Source organism: Notolepis coatsorum (genome assembly GCF_963971535.1).
Source record: "Notolepis coatsorum genome assembly, chromosome: 17".
Taxonomy (NCBI): Eukaryota; Metazoa; Chordata; class Actinopteri; order Aulopiformes; family Paralepididae; genus Notolepis; species Notolepis coatsorum.
The window spans coordinates 110,697,533-110,717,658 of NC_140181.1; positions in this window are offsets into that span (position 1 = coordinate 110,697,533).

Below are 20,126 nucleotides of genomic sequence, written 5' to 3' on the forward strand. Positions count from 1 at the left end.
TCTGGTGCCAGTGTATGGTAGCCATTGTGTAGTGTGATGTGTGTCTGGTGCCAGTGTATGGTAGTCATTGTGTAGTGTGATGTGTGTCTGGTGCCAGTGTATGGTAGTCAGTGTGTAGTGTGATGTGTGTCTGGTACCAGTGTATGGTAGTCAGTGTGTAGTGTGATGTGTGTCTGGTGCCAGTGTATGGTAGTCAGTGTGTAGTGTGATGTGTGTCTGGTGCCAGTGTATGGTAGTCAGTGTGTAGTGTGATGTGTGTCTGGTGCCAGTGTATGGTAGTCATTGTGTAGTGTGATGTGTGTCTGGTGCCAGTGTATGGTAGTCAGTGTGTAGTGTGATGTGTGTCTGGTGCCAGTGTATGGTAGTCAGTGTGTAGTGTGATGTGTGTCTGGTGCCAGTGTATGGTAGTAATTGTGTAGTGTGATGTGTGTCTGGTGCCAGTGTATGGTAGTCATTGTGTAGTGTGATGTGTGTCTGGTGCCAGTGTATGGTAGTCAGTGTGTAGTGTGATGTGTGTCTGGTGCCAGTGTATGGTAGTCAGTGTGTAGTGTGATGTGTGCCTGGTGCCAGTGTATGGTAGTGTGATGTGTGTCTGGTGCCAGTGTATGGCAGCCATTGTGTAGTGTGATGTGTGTCTGGTGCCAGTGTATGGTAGTCATTGTGTAGTGTGATGTGTGTCTGGTGCCAGTATATGGTAGTCAGTGTGTAGTGTGATGTGTGCCTGGTGCCAGTGTATGGTAGTCATTGTGTAGTGTGATGTGTGTCTGGTGCCAGTGTATGGCAGCCATTGTGTAGTGTGATGTGTGTCTGGTGCCAGTGTATGGCAGCCATAGTGTAGTGTGATGTGTGCTCGGTGCCAGTGTATGGTAGTCAGTGTGTAGTGTGATGTGTGCCTGGTGCCAGTGTATGGTAGTCATTGTGTAGTGTGATGTGTGTCTGGTGCCAGTGTATGGTAGTCATTGTGTAGTGTGATGTGTGCCTGGTGCCAGTGTATGGTAGTCAGTGTGTAGTGTGATGTGTGGCTGGTGCCAGTGTATGGTAGTCATTGTGTAGTGTGATGTGTGTCTGGTGCCAGTGTATGGTAGTCAGTGTGTAGTGTGATGTGTGTCTGGTGCCAGTGTATGGTAGTCAGTGTGTAGTGTGATGTGTGTCTGGTGCCAGTGTATGGTAGCCATTGTGTAGTGTGATGTGTGTCTGGTGCCAGTGTATGGTAGTCAGTGTGTAGTGTAGTGTGATGTGTGCCTGGTGCCAGTGTATGGTAGTCAGTGTGTAGTGTGATGTGTGTCTGGTGCCAGTGTATGGTAGTCAGTGTGTAGTGTGATGTGTGTCTGGTGCCAGTGTATGGTAGTCAGTGTGTAGTGTGATGTGTGTCTGGTGCCAGTGTATAGTAGTCAGTGTGTAGTGTGATGTGTGTCTGGTGCCAGTGTATGGTAGTCATTGTGTAGTGTGATTTGTGTCTGGTGCCAGTGTATGGTAGTCACTGTGTAGTGTGATGTGTGTCTGGTGCCAGTGTATGGTAGTCAGTGTGTAGTGTGATGTGTGTCTGGTGCCAGTGTATGGTAGCCATTGTGTAGTGTGATGTGTGTCTGGTGCCAGTGTATGGTAGTCAGTGTGTAGTGTAGTGTGATGTGTGCCTGGTGCCAGTGTATGGTAGTCAGTGTGTAGTGTGATGTGTGTCTGGTGCCAGTGTATGGTAGTCAGTGTGTAGTGTGATGTGTGTCTGGTGCCAGTGTATGGTAGTCAGTGTGTAGTGTGATGTGTGTCTGGTGCCAGTGTATAGTAGTCAGTGTGTAGTGTGATGTGTGTCTGGTGCCAGTGTATGGTAGTCAGTGTGTAGTGTGATGTGTGTCTGGTGCCAGTGTATAGTAGTCAGTGTGTAGTGTGATGTGTGTCTGGTGCCAGTGTATGGTAGTCAGTGTGTAGTGTGATGTGTGTCTGGTGCCAGTGTATGGTAGTCAGTGTGTAGTGTGATGTGTGTCTGGTGCCAGTGTATGGTAGTCAGTGTGTAGTGTGATGTGTGTCTGGTGCCAGTGTATGGTAGTCAGTGTGTAGTGTGATGTGTGTCTGGTGCCAGTGTATGATAGTCTGTGTGTAGTGTGATGTGTGTCTGTTGCCAGTGTATGGTAGTCAGTGTGTAGTGTGATGTGTGTCTGGTGCCAGTGTATGGTAGTCTGTGTGTAGTGTGATGTGTGTCTGGTGCCAGTGTATGGTAGTCAGTGTGTAGTGTGATGTGTGTCTGGTGCCAGTGTATGGTAGTCTGTGTGTAGTGTGATGTGTGTCTGGTGCCAGTGTATGGTAGTCAGTGTGTAGTGTGATGTGTGTCTGGTGCCAGTGTATGGTAGTCATTGTGTAGTGTGATGTGTCTCGTGCCAGTGTATGGTAGTCAGTGTGTAGTGTGATGTGTCTGGTGCCAGTGTATCATAGTGTGATGTGTGTCTGGTGCCAGTGTATGGTAGTCAGTGTGTAGTGTGATGTGTGTCTGGTGCCAGTGTATGGTAGTCAGTGTGTAGTGTGATGTGTGTCTGGTGCCAGTGTATGGTAGTCATTGTGTAGTGTGATGTGTCTCATGCCAGTGTATGGTAGACAGTGTGTAGTGTGATGTGTGTCTGGTGCCAGTGTATTGTAGTCATTGTGTAGTGTGATGTGTGTCTGGTGCCAGTGTATGGTAGTCAGTGTGTAGTGTGATGTGTCTGGTGCCAGTGTATGGTAGTCAGTGTAGTGTGATGTGTCTGGTGCCAGTGTATGGTAGTCAGTGTGTAGTGTGATGTGTGTCTGGTGCTAGTCTATGGTAGTCAGTGTGTAGTGTGATGTGTGTCTGGTGCCAGTGTATGGTAGCCATTGTGTAGTGTGATGTGTGTCTGGTGCCAGTGTATGGTAGTCATTGTGTAGTGTGATGTGTGTCTGGTGCCAGTGTATGGTAGTCAGTGTGTAGTGTGATGTGTGTCTGGTACCAGTGTATAGTAGTCAGTGTGTAGTGTGATGTGTGTCTGGTGCCAGTGTATGGTAGTCAGTGTGTAGTGTGATGTGTGTCTGGTGCCAGTGTATGGTAGTCAGTGTGTAGTGTGATGTGTGTCTGGTGCCAGTGTATGGTAGTCATTGTGTAGTGTGATGTGTGTCTGGTGCCAGTGTATGGTAGTCAGTGTGTAGTGTGATGTGTGTCTGGTGCCAGTGTATGGTAGTCAGTGTGTAGTGTGATGTGTGTCTGGTGCCAGTGTATGGTAGTAATTGTGTAGTGTGATGTGTGTCTGGTGCCAGTGTATGGTAGTCATTGTGTAGTGTGATGTGTGTCTGGTGCCAGTGTATGGTAGTCAGTGTGTAGTGTGATGTGTGTCTGGTGCCAGTGTATGGTAGTCAGTGTGTAGTGTGATGTGTGCCTGGTGCCAGTGTATGGTAGTGTGATGTGTGTCTGGTGCCAGTGTATGGCAGCCATTGTGTAGTGTGATGTGTGTCTGGTGCCAGTGTATGGTAGTCATTGTGTAGTGTGATGTGTGTCTGGTGCCAGTATATGGTAGTCAGTGTGTAGTGTGATGTGTGCCTGGTGCCAGTGTATGGTAGTCATTGTGTAGTGTGATGTGTGTCTGGTGCCAGTGTATGGCAGCCATTGTGTAGTGTGATGTGTGTCTGGTGCCAGTGTATGGCAGCCATAGTGTAGTGTGATGTGTGCCCGGTGCCAGTGTATGGTAGTCAGTGTGTAGTGTGATGTGTGCCTGGTGCCAGTGTATGGTAGTCATTGTGTAGTGTGATGTGTGTCTGGTGCCAGTGTATGGTAGTCATTGTGTAGTGTGATGTGTGCCTGGTGCCAGTGTATGGTAGTCAGTGTGTAGTGTGATGTGTGGCTGGTGCCAGTGTATGGTAGTCATTGTGTAGTGTGATGTGTGTCTGGTGCCAGTGTATGGTAGTCAGTGTGTAGTGTGATGTGTGTCTGGTGCCAGTGTATGGTAGTCAGTGTGTAGTGTGATGTGTGTCTGGTGCCAGTGTATGGTAGCCATTGTGTAGTGTGATGTGTGTCTGGTGCCAGTGTATGATAGTCAGTGTGTAGTGTAGTGTGATGTGTGCCTGGTGCCAGTGTATGGTAGTCAGTGTGTAGTGTGATGTGTATCTGGTGCCAGTGTATGGTAGTCAGTGTGTAGTGTGATGTGTGTCTGGTGCCAGTGTATGGTAGTCAGTGTGTAGTGTGATGTGTGTCTGGTGCCAGTGTATAGTAGTCAGTGTGTAGTGTGATGTGTGTCTGGTGCCAGTGTATGGTAGTCATTGTGTAGTGTGATTTGTGTCTGGTGCCAGTGTATGGTAGTCACTGTGTAGTGTGATGTGTGTCTGGTGCCAGTGTATGGTAGTCAGTGTGTAGTGTGATGTGTGTCTGGTGCCAGTGTATGGTAGCCATTGTGTAGTGTGATGTGTGTCTGGTGCCAGTGTATGGTAGTCAGTGTGTAGTGTAGTGTGATGTGTGCCTGGTGCCAGTGTATGGTAGTCAGTGTGTAGTGTGATGTGTGTCTGGTGCCAGTGTATGGAAGTCAGTGTGTAGTGTGATGTGTGTCTGGTGCCAGTGTATGGTAGTCAGTGTGTAGTGTGATGTGTGTCTGGTGCCAGTGTATAGTAGTCAGTGTGTAGTGTGATGTGTGTCTGGTGCCAGTGTATGGTAGTCAGTGTGTAGTGTGATGTGTGTCTGGTGCCAGTGTATAGTAGTCAGTGTGTAGTGTGATGTGTGTCTGGTGCCAGTGTATGGTAGTCAGTGTGTAGTGTGATATGTGTCTGGTGCCAGTGTATGGTAGTCAGTGTGTAGTGTGATGTGTGTCTGGTGCCAGTGTATGGTAGTCAGTGTGTAGTGTGATGTGTGTCTGGTGCCAGTGTATGGTAGTCAGTGTGTAGTGTGATGTGTGTCTGGTGCCAGTGTATGATAGTCTGTGTGTAGTGTGATGTGTGTCTGTTGCCAGTGTATGGTAGTCAGTGTGTAGTGTGATGTGTGTCTGGTGCCAGTGTATGGTAGTCTGTGTGTAGTGTGATGTGTGTCTGGTGCCAGTGTATGGTAGTCAGTGTGTAGTGTGATGTGTGTCTGGTGCCAGTGTATGGTAGTCTGTGTGTAGTGTGATGTGTGTCTGGTGCCAGTGTATGGTAGTCAGTGTGTAGTGTGATGTGTGTCTGGTGCCAGTGTATGGTAGTCTGTGTGTAGTGTGATGTGTGTCTGGTGCCAGTGTATGGTAGTCTGTGTGTAGTGTGATGTGTGTCTGGTGCCAGTGTATGGTAGTCAGTGTGTAGTGTGATGTGTGTCTGGTGCCAGTGTATGGTAGTCTGTGTGTAGTGTGATGTGTGTCTGGTGCCAGTGTATGGTAGTCAGTGTGTAGTGTGATGTGTGTCTGGTGCCAGTGTATGGTAGTCTGTGTGTAGTGTGATGTGTGTCTGGTGCCAGTGTATGGTAGTCAGTGTGTAGTGTGATGTGTGTCTGGTGCCAGTGTATGGTAGTCAGTGTGTAGTGTGATGTGTGTCTGGTGCCAGTGTATGGTAGTCAGTGTGTAGTGTGATGTGTGTCTGGTGCCAGTGTATGGTAGTCAGTGTGTAGTGTGATGTGTGTCTGGTGCCAGTGTATGATAGTCTGTGTGTAGTGTGATGTGTGTCTGTTGCCAGTGTATGGTAGTCAGTGTGTAGTGTGATGTGTGTCTGGTGCCAGTGTATGGTAGTCTGTGTGTAGTGTGATGTGTGTCTGGTGCCAGTGTATGGTAGTCAGTGTGTAGTGTGATGTGTGTCTGGTGCCAGTGTATGGTAGTCAGTGTGTAGTGTGATGTGTGTCTGGTGCCAGTGTATGGTAGTCAGTGTGTAGTGTGATGTGTGTCTGGTGCCAGTGTATGGTAGTCAGTGTGTAGTGTGATGTGTGTCTGGTGCCAGTGTATAGTAGTCAGTGTGTAGTGTGATGTGTGTCTGGTGCCAGTGTATGGTAGTCAGTGTGTAGTGTGATGTGTGTCTGGTGCCAGTGTATGGTAGTCAGTGTGTAGTGTGATGTGTGTCTGGTGCCAGTGTATGGTAGTCAGTGTGTAGTGTGATGTGTGCCTGGTGCCAGTGTATGGTAGTCAGTGTGTAGTGTGATGTGTGCCTGGTGCCAGTGTATGGTAGTCTGTGTGTAGTGTGATGTGTGTCTGGTGCCAGTGTATGGTAGTCAGTGTGTAGTGTGATGTGTGTCTGGTGCCAGTGTATGGTAGTCAGTGTGTAGTGTGATGTGTGCCTGGTGCCAGTGTATGGTAGTGTGATGTGTGTCTGGTGCCAGTGTATGGCAGCCATTGTGTAGTGTGATGTGTGTCTGGTGCCAGTGTATGGTAGTCATTGTGTAGTGTGATGTGTGTCTGGTGCCAGTATATGGTAGTCAGTGTTTCAAGTTTCTTTAATAGTTGTCATACAGAAGTACAGAATACTTTTGTACAAAATGCTTCTTACTGTTGCGCTCCAGAGACTGTGCATGACAAGATAAGTATGAAATAAAAACATAGTAAAAATTAGAAGTAAAAAAAGAGGTCACAGTGTTCAGTTTAGACATATGTACAATGTTCGTAGACGTAGTTACCGTACAATATACAATACTGTGCAGTGTACTAATATACAATACTATATAGTGCAAGGCATAAATGGACGAGGTGCAGTTTAGGTACAATTCACAGTAGGTGTACGAGTTGTAGTGCAAATCCTTTATCAATAAATATAAAGTGTTTGTGTGATCTAAAGTGTGGAGAGTGGGTGCTGCAGTGTGTTGTTTGTTTGAGTGAGTGTGTGCTTGTGGGTGTGTGTGCTGTGTGCATTTGATGGTTGTTGCATAGTGATTATTGTTCGTTTAGCGATTATTGTTCGTTTAGCAGCCTGATGGCCTGGGGATAGAAGCTCCTTCTGAGTCTTTCTGTGCTCGCCATAAGACTCCGGTATCGCTTGCCTGACGGCAGCAGTTCAAAGAGGCAGTTGTTCGGGTGGCTCGAGTCCTTAATAATTCTCTTAGCCTTCCCCTTGCACCGCTTGTTGTAAATGTTCTGGAGGGTGGGAAGCCCCCCTCTAATTGTGCGTTCGGCTGAACGTGTCACTCTTTGTAGTCTGCTACGGTCTTGTGCAGTGCTATTCCCAAACCAGGAGGTGATGTTGCCGGTCAGGATGCTCTCTATTGTACATGAGTAGAAGTTCCTAAGGATCTTCTGACTGACTTGGAACTTCCTTAGGCGCCTGAGGAAGTAGAGGCGTTGTCGTGCCTTCTTCACAACACTGTCAATGTGTGTGGTCCATGTCAAGTCCTCGGATATGTGGGCTCCGAGGTACTTGAAACTGTTCACTCTCTCAACTGGTGCCCCGTCGATGCTGAGGGGGCTGTAGTCCTTGACCCCCGACCTCCTGAAGTCCACAATCATCTCTTTTGTTTTGCTGACGTTCAGGGAGAGGCAGTTCTCCTGACACCACTGTGACAGGTTCTCTACCTCTTCCAGGTAGGCCCTTTCGTCGTTGGCAGAGATCAGGCCCACCACTACTGTGTCATCAGCAAATTTGATGATGGTGTTGTTGTTCCGCTGTGCTACGCAGTCATGTGTGTACAGGGAGTAGAGGAGGGGGCTCAGAACACAGCCCTGGGGGGCCCCTATGTTGAGCGTGATGGATGAGGAGGTGCAGTTGCCGGCTCTTACCACCTGGGGTCTGCCCGTCAGGAAGTCCAGGACCCACTGGCACAGGTCATAGTTCAAGCCCAGGTCCCTGAGCTTGGCTATGAGTTTGGAGGGGACTATGGTATTGAATGCTGAGCTGTAGTCGATGAACAGCATTCTCACATAGTTCCCCTTCCTCTTGTCCAGATGTGATGCTGCTGTGTGCAGCACATGGGCTATGGCGTCCTCCGTGGACCTGTTGGGGCGATATGCAAATTGCAGAGGGTCCAGGTTGATGGGGAGGGAGGAACAGATGTAGCCCTTCACTAGCTTCTCAAAGCACTTCATGGCTATGGAGGTGAGGGCTACAGGGCGGTAGTCGTTGAGGCAAGCGGGCGTAGATTTTTTGGGTACAGGGATGATGGTGGACTTCTTCAGACAGGTGGGGATGACGGCCTGTTCCAAGGACAGGTTGAAGATGTCAGTGAATACCGGGGCCAGTTGGTCGGCACAGACTTTTAGGACGCGGCCGGGGATGCCGTCCGGTCCTGCTGCCTTCCTGATATCCACTTTTTTAAAGATCCGTCTCACCTCATGCTCTGTTACCCTGAACACTGAGTCTCCATCAGCAGACCCCCCCCCCCCATTGCCGTGGTTTGTAGGCTGGTGTTGTTATTCACAGCCTCAAACCTCGCATAGAAGGAGTTGAGATCATTTGCTAAGGAGATGTCACTGTTCAGTTTGAGGGGGGTTCCTTTGTAGTCTGTCATTGTTCTGAGGCCCTGCCACATGCCTCTAGAGTCAGCCTGTTCAAACTGAAGTTCAACTTTATCCCTGTAACGCCGTTTTGCCTCTATTACTGCTCTCCTGACGTTGTATCTTGCCATCTTGTGTTCTTCCATGTTGCCTGTCACCAGCCCGGTGTTGTATGCTGATGTGCGCACTTTCAGAGCCTCACGGACGGATTTGTCTACCCAGGGCTTTTGATTTGGGTAGATATTAATTTTGGTGGTGGGGATTATTACTTCTACCTGAGTACAGACATAGTCAATCACCGTTTCGGTGTATTCGTTAATATTGGCTGTGTTATCACGGAATACACTCCATTCTGTGCTTCCCAGCACTGCTTGGAGTGACTCCACTGACGTCACGGCCCAACGCTTAACCTCTCGCGAGACCACCGGCGTTCGCTTGAGACTCTGTTTGTACATCACACTACACAGTGTGTAGTGTGATGTGTGCCTGGTGCCAGTGTATGGTAGTCATTGTGTAGTGTGATGTGTGTCTGGTGCCAGTGTATGGCAGCCATTGTGTAGTGTGATGTGTGTCTGGTGCCAGTGTATGGCAGCCATAGTGTAGTGTGATGTGTGCCCGGTGCCAGTGTATGGTAGTCAGTGTGTAGTGTGATGTGTGCCTGGTGCCAGTGTATGGTAGTCATTGTGTAGTGTGATGTGTGTCTGGTGCCAGTGTATGGTAGTCATTGTGTAGTGTGATGTGTGCCTGGTGCCAGTGTATGGTAGTCAGTGTGTAGTGTGATGTGTGGCTGGTGCCAGTGTATGGTAGTCATTGTGTAGTGTGATGTGTGTCTGGTGCCAGTGTATGGTAGTCAGTGTGTAGTGTGATGTGTGTCTGGTGCCAGTGTATGGTAGTCAGTGTGTAGTGTGATGTGTGTCTGGTGCCAGTGTATGGTAGCCATTGTGTAGTGTGATGTGTGTCTGGTGCCAGTGTATGATAGTCAGTGTGTAGTGTAGTGTGATGTGTGCCTGGTGCCAGTGTATGGTAGTCAGTGTGTAGTGTGATGTGTATCTGGTGCCAGTGTATGGTAGTCAGTGTGTAGTGTGATGTGTGTCTGGTGCCAGTGTATGGTAGTCAGTGTGTAGTGTGATGTGTGTCTGGTGCCAGTGTATAGTAGTCAGTGTGTAGTGTGATGTGTGTCTGGTGCCAGTGTATGGTAGTCATTGTGTAGTGTGATTTGTGTCTGGTGCCAGTGTATGGTAGTCACTGTGTAGTGTGATGTGTGTCTGGTGCCAGTGTATGGTAGTCAGTGTGTAGTGTGATGTGTGTCTGGTGCCAGTGTATGGTAGCCATTGTGTAGTGTGATGTGTGTCTGGTGCCAGTGTATGGTAGTCAGTGTGTAGTGTAGTGTGATGTGTGCCTGGTGCCAGTGTATGGTAGTCAGTGTGTAGTGTGATGTGTGTCTGGTGCCAGTGTATGGAAGTCAGTGTGTAGTGTGATGTGTGTCTGGTGCCAGTGTATGGTAGTCAGTGTGTAGTGTGATGTGTGTCTGGTGCCAGTGTATAGTAGTCAGTGTGTAGTGTGATGTGTGTCTGGTGCCAGTGTATGGTAGTCAGTGTGTAGTGTGATGTGTGTCTGGTGCCAGTGTATAGTAGTCTGTGTGTAGTGTGATGTGTGTCTGGTGCCAGTGTATGGTAGTCAGTGTGTAGTGTGATGTGTGTCTGGTGCCAGTGTATGGTAGTCTGTGTGTAGTGTGATGTGTGTCTGGTGCCAGTGTATGGTAGTCAGTGTGTAGTGTGATGTGTGTCTGGTGCCAGTGTATGGTAGTCAGTGTGTAGTGTGATGTGTGTCTGGTGCCAGTGTATGGTAGTCAGTGTGTAGTGTGATGTGTGTCTGGTGCCAGTGTATGGTAGTCAGTGTGTAGTGTGATGTGTGTCTGGTGCCAGTGTATGATAGTCTGTGTGTAGTGTGATGTGTGTCTGTTGCCAGTGTATGGTAGTCAGTGTGTAGTGTGATGTGTGTCTGGTGCCAGTGTATGGTAGTCTGTGTGTAGTGTGATGTGTGTCTGGTGCCAGTGTATGGTAGTCAGTGTGTAGTGTGATGTGTGTCTGGTGCCAGTGTATGGTAGTCAGTGTGTAGTGTGATGTGTGTCTGGTGCCAGTGTATGGTAGTCAGTGTGTAGTGTGATGTGTGTCTGGTGCCAGTGTATGGTAGTCAGTGTGTAGTGTGATGTGTGTCTGGTGCCAGTGTATAGTAGTCAGTGTGTAGTGTGATGTGTGTCTGGTGCCAGTGTATGGTAGTCAGTGTGTAGTGTGATGTGTGTCTGGTGCCAGTGTATGGTAGTCAGTGTGTAGTGTGATGTGTGTCTGGTGCCAGTGTATGGTAGTCAGTGTGTAGTGTGATGTGTGCCTGGTGCCAGTGTATGGTAGTCAGTGTGTAGTGTGATGTGTGCCTGGTGCCAGTGTATGGTAGTCTGTGTGTAGTGTGATGTGTGTCTGGTGCCAGTGTATGGTAGTCAGTGTGTAGTGTGATGTGTGTCTGGTGCCAGTGTATGGTAGTCAGTGTGTAGTGTGATGTGTGCCTGGTGCCAGTGTATGGTAGTGTGATGTGTGTCTGGTGCCAGTGTATGGCAGCCATTGTGTAGTGTGATGTGTGTCTGGTGCCAGTGTATGGTAGTCATTGTGTAGTGTGATGTGTGTCTGGTGCCAGTATATGGTAGTCAGTGTGTAGTGTGATGTGTGCCTGGTGCCAGTGTATGGTAGTCATTGTGTAGTGTGATGTGTGTCTGGTGCCAGTGTATGGCAGCCATTGTGTAGTGTGATGTGTGTCTGGTGCCAGTGTATGGCAGCCATAGTGTAGTGTGATGTGTGCCCGGTGCCAGTGTATGGTAGTCAGTGTGTAGTGTGATGTGTGCCTGGTGCCAGTGTATGGTAGTCATTGTGTAGTGTGATGTGTGTCTGGTGCCAGTGTATGGTAGTCATTGTGTAGTGTGATGTGTGCCTGGTGCCAGTGTATGGTAGTCAGTGTGTAGTGTGATGTGTGGCTGGTGCCAGTGTATGGTAGTCATTGTGTAGTGTGATGTGTGTCTGGTGCCAGTGTATGGTAGTCAGTGTGTAGTGTGATGTGTGTCTGGTGCCAGTGTATGGTAGCCATTGTGTAGTGTGATGTGTGTCTGGTGCCAGTGTATGATAGTCAGTGTGTAGTGTAGTGTGATGTGTGCCTGGTGCCAGTGTATGGTAGTCAGTGTGTAGTGTGATGTGTATCTGGTGCCAGTGTATGGTAGTCAGTGTGTAGTGTGATGTGTGTCTGGTGCCAGTGTATGGTAGTCAGTGTGTAGTGTGATGTGTGTCTGGTGCCAGTGTATAGTAGTCAGTGTGTAGTGTGATGTGTGTCTGGTGCCAGTGTATGGTAGTCATTGTGTAGTGTGATTTGTGTCTGGTGCCAGTGTATGGTAGTCACTGTGTAGTGTGATGTGTGTCTGGTGCCAGTGTATGGTAGTCAGTGTGTAGTGTGATGTGTGTCTGGTGCCAGTGTATGGTAGCCATTGTGTAGTGTGATGTGTGTCTGGTGCCAGTGTATGGTAGTCAGTGTGTAGTGTAGTGTGATGTGTGCCTGGTGCCAGTGTATGGTAGTCAGTGTGTAGTGTGATGTGTGTCTGGTGCCAGTGTATGGAAGTCAGTGTGTAGTGTGATGTGTGTCTGGTGCCAGTGTATGGTAGTCAGTGTGTAGTGTGATGTGTGTCTGGTGCCAGTGTATAGTAGTCAGTGTGTAGTGTGATGTGTGTCTGGTGCCAGTGTATGGTAGTCAGTGTGTAGTGTGATGTGTGTCTGGTGCCAGTGTATAGTAGTCAGTGTGTAGTGTGATGTGTGTCTGGTGCCAGTGTATGGTAGTCAGTGTGTAGTGTGATATGTGTCTGGTGCCAGTGTATGGTAGTCAGTGTGTAGTGTGATGTGTGTCTGGTGCCAGTGTATGGTAGTCAGTGTGTAGTGTGATGTGTGTCTGGTGCCAGTGTATGGTAGTCAGTGTGTAGTGTGATGTGTGTCTGGTGCCAGTGTATGATAGTCTGTGTGTAGTGTGATGTGTGTCTGTTGCCAGTGTATGGTAGTCAGTGTGTAGTGTGATGTGTGTCTGGTGCCAGTGTATGGTAGTCTGTGTGTAGTGTGATGTGTGTCTGGTGCCAGTGTATGGTAGTCAGTGTGTAGTGTGATGTGTGTCTGGTGCCAGTGTATGGTAGTCTGTGTGTAGTGTGATGTGTGTCTGGTGCCAGTGTATGGTAGTCAGTGTGTAGTGTGATGTGTGTCTGGTGCCAGTGTATGGTAGTCTGTGTGTAGTGTGATGTGTGTCTGGTGCCAGTGTATGGTAGTCTGTGTGTAGTGTGATGTGTGTCTGGTGCCAGTGTATGGTAGTCAGTGTGTAGTGTGATGTGTGTCTGGTGCCAGTGTATGGTAGTCATTGTGTAGTGTGATGTGTGTCTGGTGCCAGTGTATGGTAGTCAGTGTGTAGTGTGATGTGTGTCTGGTGCCAGTGTATGGTAGTCTGTGTGTAGTGTGATGTGTGTCTGGTGCCAGTGTATGGTAGTCAGTGTGTAGTGTGATGTGTGTCTGGTGCCAGTGTATGGTAGTCAGTGTGTAGTGTGATGTGTGTCTGGTGCCAGTGTATGGTAGTCAGTGTGTAGTGTGATGTGTGTCTGGTGCCAGTGTATGGTAGTCAGTGTGTAGTGTGATGTGTGTCTGGTGCCAGTGTATGATAGTCTGTGTGTAGTGTGATGTGTGTCTGTTGCCAGTGTATGGTAGTCAGTGTGTAGTGTGATGTGTGTCTGGTGCCAGTGTATGGTAGTCTGTGTGTAGTGTGATGTGTGTCTGGTGCCAGTGTATGGTAGTCAGTGTGTAGTGTGATGTGTGTCTGGTGCCAGTGTATGGTAGTCAGTGTGTAGTGTGATGTGTGTCTGGTGCCAGTGTATGGTAGTCAGTGTGTAGTGTGATGTGTGTCTGGTGCCAGTGTATGGTAGTCAGTGTGTAGTGTGATGTGTGTCTGGTGCCAGTGTATAGTAGTCAGTGTGTAGTGTGATGTGTGTCTGGTGCCAGTGTATGGTAGTCAGTGTGTAGTGTGATGTGTGTCTGGTGCCAGTGTATGGTAGTCAGTGTGTAGTGTGATGTGTGTCTGGTGCCAGTGTATGGTAGTCAGTGTGTAGTGTGATGTGTGTCTGGTGCCAGTGTATGGTAGTCAGTGTGTAGTGTGATGTGTGCCTGGTGCCAGTGTATGGTAGTCAGTGTGTAGTGTGATGTGTGTCTGGTGCCAGTGTATGGTAGTCAGTGTGTAGTGTGATGTGTGTCTGGTGCCAGTGTATGGTAGTCAGTGTGTAGTGTGATGTGTGCCTGGTGCCAGTGTATGGTAGTCAGTGACAGCAGCACCAGCCTACAAACCATTGCAATAGAGGGGGGGGGGGGGGGGGGCGTCTATATTAATCCCAGCCCAAGAGTGCAAGAGCGCTTCCGCATTCGCCGGTAAGCAATGCGCATTTCCTTTTCCACCCCCCCACAAACGCATGCTTCGCCCAGGTGCTCGCTTGGTTCAGACCCCCATTCAACACGGTTAATCACAGATGCCAGAACGCGCCATATTAAAGCCTTTGGTTCATATTAGCAACGCTGGTCGCAACGCTGGTCAATCACATTAACGCTGGTCAATCACATTAATCACAGAACACGCCATATTAAAGCGCTAATACGGTGTATATATATATACGCGATGGACGCAGCAGGTGATCACTGCTACTGCTATTCAGCCACAATTGATTTTGCTATAACAGTCTCCCCTGTTCAGACCTCTGGTGAGTGTACTGAATTAATAAAAAGTCACCTTCAAAGTAATGTGTGTCTTCAATTATTTTTAATTATGCAGCAAAGGCCCAATCAGTGATCCAAATGTAAACCACAGGGTATAGTCTCCACCACCAGAAACAATAAGAAATGAAGGAGACTGGTTGATTGACTTCTTGATACAAGGACTACATTGACTAGACAACATGTAACTATGAGTTTTAATTGTAATTGCTGTATTGTGTGATCAGGGTTTGTTTACTTTGGTAATTGTATGTTTTGAGCTGTACTGTACTGTACCCATTCTGCAATCTGTTAATAAACTTTTCAATCAATCAATCAATCAGCTGCGTTGTGTTAACGTTACAAAGTACAGTTGCACGTTACAATGTACAGTTGACAGCTGGGCTACAATGTACAGTCGCGCGAAATAACTGTGAGGATTGGTTCATTCCCCGCCACACGCTTCTTAAGGTACTGTGATGATTGGTCCATTCCCCGCCACACGCTTCAGGAGCGATTATCAATTCCATCACGCACCTGTCGTAGTTTGTGATTAACGCTCCAGAGGCTTCATATACTGGGACCTTCTTTCAATCGTTGTCGGGTCGTTTTGAATTACTACTGCTTCTGCCTGCTTTCCCCCCGTTGTTGTGCCTCGTCTACTTTCCCTCCAGGACATCTTTGGATCGCCGCTGGTGAATATCTTGATCATCCGTTTGGAGCTGCGCCTCGTTGCCCGCTTTACGCGTTTGCGCTTTGGTGAGTTTTGGAACCAAACCTTTTTGGATTATCTGTTTTTGTGTATTTGGATAACACTGAATAAGTACCGTTTTTGTTTTGTACTGGACTCAGCTAACTTGTGTGTAGTTTACACCCAAGATCAAGTCACTTGTATTTCATACTGGACTCAGCTAAGGGAGGACTGAACTGCACTGCCTCTGTGTACGGTTGGTGTAACTGAGGGGTACAATTCCCTGACTGTATTAATCAAGTATTGGTATCATTAAACCACTACCGTCTTATGTACATTATACTGGCCATACCGTACACGAGTATATGATGATAACACCTCCACAATGATACGGTTTCCACACAAAGTTGTCTTTAAGTATTTATTACAGCAAAAGGTACATAATATACATTGAATATTAGGAATTATATCTAGGGGATACTGGTAGGGGGGTTCCACCGGTTGTAAGCCAGCAGGGGGAGCAAATGCTCTAATGCAAAGTCAATGGTCGGCGGGGACTCTAATGCAAAGTCTGCTCGGGGAGGCGGTATTACTCCCTGTATCAGCGGACGAAAGGCAGCCGCTGTAATCCCAGTATGCGCGTAGCACAGGTGAAAGCCGGTCAGCCTCTCCAATAGAGACGGGCTCGAATGATGGTCCTCACGGTAGATCCCACAGCAGTGGGTGCAGACGATTCTTCTCCGCTCCAACAGCCTGGTCAAAGCAATAAGAATAATAATCCAGCCGGAAAGGGGCTCTGGTTTCACCGGTGCATATTCTCCGGTGCGCGGCGCTTCACACCAACCAAGTCGAACTTGACGTTACTCAACTAAGCTATGATACTTTACTATCCTATTCGCACGCGGCTATAAGTGCTCTATTTAGACACACAATTGCTCACTTCACTTGGTCTTTGACTCGTAATGAAGGCTTACTAGTAAGGAGCGAACGATACGTTGAACAAACGTATTAGGATAAAACAAGACTCTATTTTGGGGCAATACGGGCCCACTTCACCGCACGTTGCATAGTGGGTGAGGCTTCACTTGGGTAACTCGAACTCGAACTGAACGGACTGCGGACTGAACTGAACTGAACTACTTCTGTATTCACCTGCGCTATATTTATATGTTGGACGAATAAACTAGTACCAGCCTCCTCTCTGTCTCGTAGTCCTGGGCAGAACCGGGCATGTTGAGACAAGCCTTGACGGTAGCTTTGAACTCGACTCTGGGGGTAAGACACTGGCGCTGGGGGAACGCTATCCAATAAGAGAATGAAATATTATGGGCTGTGCTAGGTTAAAGGGATATTCCGTGTATATGTACAAAGAATACACAAGGGATATCAAACGATATACAAATATTATGCAATATATATCAATCAATAAATACATATATTCGGTTTAATCTGACCCTTTGTAACAGCCGCCTCCTAATTAGTCCCACCTAATTAGCTAAGCAGAGACAGATTAACCGCACTGTCCACTACTCAATGTCCGTTGTGAGGGTAGGCAGTTCACAAAGTCAGGGGTCATGGTCGTCATTAAGCGAGTCGGGGAGCCTTGGCGACTCTATCAGCCTCGCCACGGGTCGGTTGTAGGTCCGCCCTTGGACGAGCACTTCTGCCACTCTGACCTTTCCGTCGGCACCAGTGGTCACTTTGCTTACGCGGCCGGCCGGCCACGCAGCTCGGGGTAGTGACTGGTCTATGGTCATGACGACTGGACGGGATGAAGGGGGGCTTAGGAGGAAGCGGGCCTGAGACTGCTTTGATCTGTGCTTGGCTGTGCCTCCTCCTCCTCCGTCTGTTTCTCTTGTTTGCTCTGTACCCCGTCTGAGGAGGGGCCGGTCCCGGCCGCCCCGTAAAGGAGTCGCTTGGGGTGCTGGGTTCGAGGTCAGCTACGTCTGAAGCGCAGCTGAGGGGGGTGGAGTTCCGAACTCCCTCTGGTGCCCACGGTTCTCTCACGGGCCTCTCGCTTAATGTCAATAGCCTCTGCTGTACGAGGGAGTGGCCGGTGTCGCTCGCCTTTGTGTGTAGGCAGCGTGTAGACGTGGGTTGACTGTCAAGTCCGTAGAGGGGGCCCTGGAGCGTCCATCCCAGTCGGGTCTGAACCGCGACTGGGCATCCTTTGGGTCCGATGTGGGCCGCCTCAATTGGGAGAATGAGGTCCGCGTGGTCGGAGCCGATGAGCAGGGTCGGTGTGGCGCCGTCGATAAGCGGTATAGGTAGTTGACGTAGGTGCACATACTTAGCCATCAGCTGTGGGATGGGGTAGGTGTACTGAGACAAGCCTATGTTGTGGCTGGTGAAGACGTTGGTTATACTATACTGCTTCTCGGGCTGGTCCACCGCTGCTATCTTGAAGGAGACCTTTTCACCTTTTATGGTCTTCTGGTCCCTTCTGATGGTGCGTATGGTCATGGTATCTTTGACACCCCGCAGGCCCAACTGGGCTGCTGCGGAAGCGAGGAGGAGAGTCTTTTCAGACCCATCGTCCAGGACGGCGTAAGTGTCCAGGACCTTGTCCTCGTAGCTCAGGAGCACTCTGACCACTTTGAGGAGCACTCGGGGGGTCCCGCTATGCTGGTCAATGTGGAGCACTCCTGTTGGTCGGTTGTCACCTGTCTGTGGTGACGCAGAATCTATATGGTGCGAGTCGCACCGTGACTCCCAGTGTCTGCTGTAGCAGTCGGGACACCAGGGAGCGGTCTGGTGGAACTTTGGTGCTGGTGCCACCGCCTCGGCATGGTACATTACCGCGACGGGCCCACTCTGTTGTCCTGGCTGACGCCTGTTGATGTCATGCAGGACCTCCAAGTGGGTGCCACCGCACCTGCTGCACTTCTTCTTCAAGCGGCACTCAGCTGCTAGGTGGCTGCGCGCGCAGCGGAAGCAGCGGCGGTGGTCCTTGATCCACTGACTCACCTCGTCCGTGGTCAGCTTCCCGAAAGTGTCGCATTGGTACAGCCGATGTTGTCCCTCACAGTACTGGCACTCAATCTTCCACTGGTCCTCTTTCGTCGAGGGGGTGTTGTGGTTCCTGTGCTGCGGTACTGATTCGGCTTGGTGCATAACGGTCACCAACCGACGGTTATCTGTTGATCCCCGAGGTCCGAGTCTTGGGCTTGGTCCACTCCATACGAACGTGTCGAGTCGTAGGCTACTGACCTCCCTGGCGAGGAACTCAGATAGGTCTAGGAGGGATGCCTCTGGACCGTTGGGGTCGCGGTGGTCTCTCTGCCGCCTAAAGCGCTCTTGTCGGGCGGGAGGGAGCTTCTCTAGTATCCTCTCTACATTAGAGTTAGCGTACAGTTCATAGATACCCTTTTCCTTTTGGGACCCCAGCATCCCTACCAGGGACTGTACCTTGATAGAGAGGTCATCTAATGCTCTGTTGTCTCTGGCTGGGGGGAGACAGTCAATGTCTCTTATCTCCTGTATCACATAGTCCCATATGCGTCCATAACGTTGGTCGAGGGCTACTAGAGCCGCGGTGTATGGGGTAGTAGAGCTGGAATATGCCAGCGCTATATTGTGCGCTCTGGGCACCTTCAGGTGCTTGAGTAGGATAGCATACTTGTACGGTTCATCTGGTACGTCGGACAGCATAGTCTCTAAGCACATTCGTAGCTCTGTGTACTGTGCTCTGTTCTTGTGTGTGAAGTCCGGGAACGTCGGTGTGCCAAGGTACGATGCCATGGATGACTGGCACATCGGTGAGCGTTGGGGGAGAGGCCTCCTAGGCGAGTCTCCTCTTGCGTGTCGTCTTGGGCTGGTACTTGGTGGGTACCGAAGGTCAGGTACCCAGGTGCTGTTCCTCGGGGCTGGCGGTGCGTCAAACTCACCCGTGAGTTGAGTCGGGGGTTTGTAGCGCAGGGCCTCGGGGCTGACTTCTGGGCTGTACTGGGCCTTCTGGTCCAGAGTACGTTGCTGCTGGTCGGGGCTGTACTGGGCCTCCTGGTCCAGCGTACGTTGCTGCTGGTCGGCTTGACATTCCTCCTCTTCCTCCTCCTCTCCCTCTGCTAGGACCTGGAGTCTTCTGTTCAGTCTCTCGGCGTGGTCCGGTTCTTCCCGGTTGCTGGGTCTCGTATGGACCGGCCGGGGAGGGGGCTCGGAGACGTGGACAGGATCCTCCTGTTGGCGGGGTCCCGGGTCGCTTGGTCGGGTAGGGGAATGTGTCCTAGACCCTTGTCGTGACGATCTCCGGGAGCTCCGTGCGGAGAGAGGGGGTGTTGCCATGGCAACCAGTTTGTCCATCAGCTCTGCCTGCAGCCGGTCGCGCTCTGCCTCACGCTGGGCATGGGCTGCGTCGCGCGCTGCTTCGCGCTGGGCATTGGCGGCGTCGCGCTGCGCATTGGCGCTGGCCTGGGCAGCGTCGCGCTGTGCGTTGGCGGCGTCGCGCTGGGCATTGGCGCTGGCATGGGCGGCGTGGAGCTGTGCATTTGCGACGTCGCGCTGTGCATTGGCGGCGGCGTGCTGTGCATCGGCGCGGCTTCTTTCAATGTTCTCTTCCGTCTGAAGGCGTCTGATCTCCAGTCTTATGCGGTCGTCTTCACTCCTTTGTTGCGCCTGGAAGCGCTCTCGCTCGGTTGCAGAATGTTCGCGCTCGCGCGTCTGTTGCGCTTGAAGTCGATCGCGTTCGGTGGAGGCTGCCAGGGTGGCGATGAGTGCCTGCGCCAGCATCTTGTCCGCCTCGCTGGGGGAAGACGCCGGTCGAGGCGATCGGCTCCCGGCAGTACTCGTTGGAGATCCGTTCCTCTGTCGCGTACCGAGGAGATCCATCTCCTGGGTGCGCGTCTCTTCTTGTGGTGGGTCGGGTTCCGTCCCGGGAGGGCTTTCTTTATCCTGGAGCTCTCCGGGGACTGTCCCGTTGGCGTTGTCTGGGGGTAAAGTCATGTCAGGTCCCTCCTGGTCCCCACCGTGAGCTTGGTCAGTTACGTTAGAACCCACTAGGGTCTCTACTGGCGGGGTAGCCTGGTCGGTAGGGTTGGACATAATTTTACTATCCGCTTTAGTTACTTTATCCGTATTTAACTTCCCTTTAAAGCTAGGTATTGGACTGACAGTGTATGCCTCTAGATAGGGAGGTGGCTGCCGTCTGCGCTGCGGGCGATCTAGCTTAGGAGAACCGTTTGTGGAGTGTTCATCATCGGCCATGTCAATATTAATATTATATTAATATTACGCTAATTCTCTCCGGCTCGAAGGACCAATTGTAACTGAGGGGTACAATTCCCT